A 4,971-nucleotide genomic window follows, 5' to 3' on the forward strand; every position below is an offset into this window, starting at 1 on the left:
TGTGAATTTGTTTCTTCAATCTCCCTTTCCCCCCCCCCCCGGCTCTTTCTCTAATCGAAGCTCTTCCAATCGTAGTCGCTAGGTATGAAATTAGTTGTACAATTTGAAAATATCAATTTTGTTTACTGTATATATTTGTTTAGACTTGTCTATTTCATGAACACTTGTAGTATTCAATGAGGTGTTTTATTTATTTTTCGATGTGGACAGTTAATAATATTTAAACCAAACTCTATCCAGAGTTTGCAAACCCCATATGATCTGATATCATCCCAGTAGATGGCATTAAGAATTAGGGTCCCATTGCATGCATTGAGTAATTTTATTTTTTGATCAAACATGCATTGAGTAATTAAAATTTTTCTTATTAAAGTAAACATAATCATTTTGTTTTTTTATGAAATATCTTCAGAACATTTTAAACGCAAATATTTTTTTATTATTTTACATTTCCAAAATATTTGATAATAATGACATAATGTTATATTTCTTAAATTAACCTCATGTAAACAGACTAATAAATTCCCTCCATTTTTCTAAGATATATGCTTTGAACTATTTTTAGTTTGATAAAAATATATTTTCTGGATTTTTCAATGAATACATGATGTTTCAAAATATATGCCTATATAATTATTAACGTTTAACCATAACTATTCATTTTCAAAACAATAATCAATATGTGTAAAACATCCTACAATATTAGTCTTTGACAAACTGATGTTGTCCCTCCATGTGACAATAATCTCGTTCATATAATTTTTTATAAGGAATATCTTTTTAAAATATTTTTTTTGTTTTATAGGAGTATCATACTAAAATTTTCAAAACAATTTTGACCTTAAACCAATTTATTCATAGTTAGAATGTAAAATAGCATATAAGTCATCCATTTATATATCAGTGACATCATAAAAATTAACTTGATTTCTTTGTATGTGTAGTATTAGAATGACTCTTATATAGTATTAGAATGACTCTTATACTGAAACGAAAAAGTAGTGACAAGATAGATATATTATTCGAACGAACAAACAAACAAACAAACAAATAAACAAATAATTATTACATGAGAACAATACTCAAACTATTGTAGTAAGGGAAATTATACTTATTGTAAAACAAGTTTTTTTTTTGTCAACAATTGTAAAACAAGCTAACATATACATTTTAGTACTTCAATAACCACATAAAGTTATATATATATATTTTCATACATCTGTATGGTTTCTAAAATTTACTTGTACATTATGAGATGCCATATTCTTAAACAAAATGTTTTAAACAATATGTAATATAATTAAGATTGTCAACTGTGGAAGCACGCCTATTATATAAGGTTTAAAAGATTTTATATCCAGATCTGAGATTCAAATCCTAAACTATGCAATTTTTTGCATATTGCACGTTACAGGAGGTTCATGTTTTAAAACTAATCTTCGTATGAAGGAATCTTCAAGATCATTGAATTCACATGAGTATGCCAAGTCCTCGAATGCCAATTTGATGATCACTGATTTGATCTTAGACTAAAAACATTAATCATTGTTTTTAATCATAATAAAGCATGCTTGGATCAATGGCAATGACAATAAGTTAAGTGTCGATACTTGTTTAGTGGCTGCCTATGCCAGGTGTAAGGCACAGACAATTATCGTAGTATCACTCTACAATTATTTAAAATTTTACGTTACATTTTTGTTACCTAATACTGATAATGCAATAAACTTTTTCACTATATTATAATAAACTTTTGATGTTTCAGTCCTCAGTCATCATGAACTTGAGTACTACAAGGGATTTACACATGGATTAAGATCCTTAAGTTTAATATAAAATTTTTGTTTGTTAGTCTGAGTGTCCAAGTTAGCATAACAGGTGATTAATAAGTTTCCATATTAAAATAAGAGTATGTTGGATATAGAGTAACACAGAGGGAAAAAAAAAAAATTAGGAAAGAGAAAAAAATAGTTGAGTAGATTTTGTTACTCCTACAAAACATGGAGTAAATATTAGTGTATGTTTCTCATTCTTTCAACAGTAAAGAGAGTAAATGTCAAAAGTGAATATATCACTTGATTCGTGAAATATAAGTTAAATAGATAATAAATGTTATTTTCTCTCGAAGTTTCTCGCTATTGAAACAATATAATTAAAACCTAAATTTGACAAATAATTATCAATTATCATATTCGAATTTGAGTCATTGGACCAAAGCAACATAACTGAGTAATATAAGACCGCCTACATCCTTAACATTAGGAAGGGGGTTCCAAAAATAATTAAAATAAAATAAGAGTTAATAAAACTTGAATATAACTATGTAAAACATTCATACCAAAGAAAAAACTATGTAGAACATGCATTCATAAACTCCAAGTCGCTGCTATGCATATCAATTTTTCAAACTTTCAGTTAATACTAATAAACAATCCAGAAATTCCTAATTTATGTGATACAACATCTTTTAAGTCCTTTAAAGCTTAAACGTAACATGCAACGAATTATTATATTATTTTATCTTTTTTGGTTGATAAAGTGTGTCTACAATAGTTGGATAAGCCAATTCACCCACATAATAGAAAATTTTCAAACTTTCATTAATCTTGGATAAGTATTGTGCGTTTTCGTTTCTTTTCAAGGAATAAACAACGATATTTTTCATCTCTTTCTCGAAAGCAGAAGCTTTTCTAATACGTAACACAAACTAGTAATAACTATTGTCCTACTTGCATGTGGAAAATAAAAATAAAAAGTTGATCTTCCAAAGCAAATGTACTAGAAGATAAGGCCAAGTCCAGCCACGTGGTAAAACAGCAAAATAGTGTGTTGATTTGATGTTTCTTCTCTCCAATCGAACGGTATATCAAACTGCATTTTAATGCTATTTTCCTTTTTGCTACAGTGTCATACTATATTTGGTGTAACAGACGGCAAAAGTTTTTTTTTTTTGATTTTTTTGTTAAAACTGTTTATTTATGTATTATTTAATTATATTTGATTTGTATGATTAATTTACAATTGAATGACTATTTTTTAGTTATATCACAATAGTTTTGTTATATTTTAATTGTTATAAAATATTAGGGTTTATAAAACAAATATTTTAATTGTTACTCCCTCTGTTCCTAAAAGATGTATGTTCTGGGAAAAAAATTTGTTTCAAAAAGATACATTTTTTACTTTTTCAATGTATAATTTTATGAAAAATTGTAAGTTTCAAAAAAAATTAATGGTATTTATTGAATTTCTAGTGGCTAAAAATTATGAAAAATTGTTATTCACAAAAAACAATGCATATTTAATAAGTTTTCTTAATATATGTGAAAAGTCTAGAATATGCATCTTTTAAAAACAGAGGGAGTATTAAATATTAGGGTTTATAAAACAAATATAAAATTAATTTTTAAATACATAATAAAGTTTAATTCAAACATTTGTAGTTGGAATATTATAATATTTAGATCTAGTATGTTATAATTTAACTTTTTTTTTGTGTGTTTAATTAATTAATATAACAGTATGTATTAATAATAATGTTATTATATAATGTAAATACATTTATATATAATTATTATTTTAGTGACAATTTTAATATTAGTTAATATATTTTAGTCATAAAACTATTAATATTTATCAAAATTATTAAAAATAAAAAAAATTGATAATAGTAAAATAATGAAGAATATTCCTTTTTAGTGTAACATTTGGTGTTGTGGTTGGAGACACAAAAAAATTTAGTGTTAAAGCTACACTAAAATATTATGATTTTGACACTAAAATGATGTAATGGGTTGGAGATGCCTTTGGCTCAACACGTTGGACCACCTAAAGACCTATATATAATAGATAAACCTCGAATCATTGAACATTTATATATTTATTTGTATTGCCAACTTATTAATAATGCAAGTGTTATAAATTAAGCATTGAAATGATCATCCACTTCTTTACCAAACTCAAGCACTATGATCATCCACTCCTTTACCAACTCAAGCACTATGATCATCTACTCATCAAGCATTATGATCACCCACTCATTTACCAAATTAAGCACCATCTTTGTTATTTTATGTATTGTTGTTCACTATAAATACCATCACTCATCTCACTCTTTTGGACACCATAAAAAAGAACAAGAGTTTATAATCAAAGAACCATTACATCTTCTTCTTCTTCCTTATAATAAACTCTCTCCCTCATATTAGTGTTATTTGCTTCCTACGGGTATTAAATTCTACTCTTATTTAAATTTCTCGATACTATAAATTATAAGTTATTTCATAACAATCATAATATTATTACATTACCAAACTGAGTTCACATCCAACATAGTACCATGTCTTTATTCGTTTGATCCATCATCCTCATCATCATCATCATCATCATCATCACAAGAAGTAAGTGAGTTGTTCTTTCTTCCTGGATCCTCCTTCTCCATACAACTCATTCCACTGCTTCAGTTCTCCCATTCCAGCTCCCTCTGCCGCAAAACTCGCTGCCACCTGCGTTTTCAATTTCAAAACGTTTTAAAACTCGAACGCTATTTTCCAAATATATAATAATTGCCAGAACAAATGTGCTTCAGTCTCTTTCAAACCTGATTCTTGGCTTCTTTAAAATCTTGTCTGTTCAACGGACGTAGTGTGATAATTCTCTCTTCTTTCCCTTCATCATCTTCACTTGTCTTTGTAGTCTCTCTCTGTTCCTTCTTCTCCTTATAAAAAATTAATTACGAATAACAATAAAATCAAACAAAAAAAATTGAGAGAAAGAACCCTACAATAATATGATTTCTTACAGTATCTTTGATCCTCTCTTGCTGTATAAGTTCTCTCACTGGCCTATACGCAGCAGTTGTGCACAGATTCTGTTTAGGTAAATCAACGGTCAGGAAAGATCATTTCTTTTTTTATTTTAGGATGAATTCAAAATGTGCAAAAAAAAGGGATGAATTAAAAAAAAAAAAAA

This window comes from Brassica oleracea, chromosome C9 (assembly GCF_000695525.1).
Source record: "Brassica oleracea var. oleracea cultivar TO1000 chromosome C9, BOL, whole genome shotgun sequence".
NCBI classification, from domain to species: Eukaryota; Viridiplantae; Streptophyta; class Magnoliopsida; order Brassicales; family Brassicaceae; genus Brassica; species Brassica oleracea.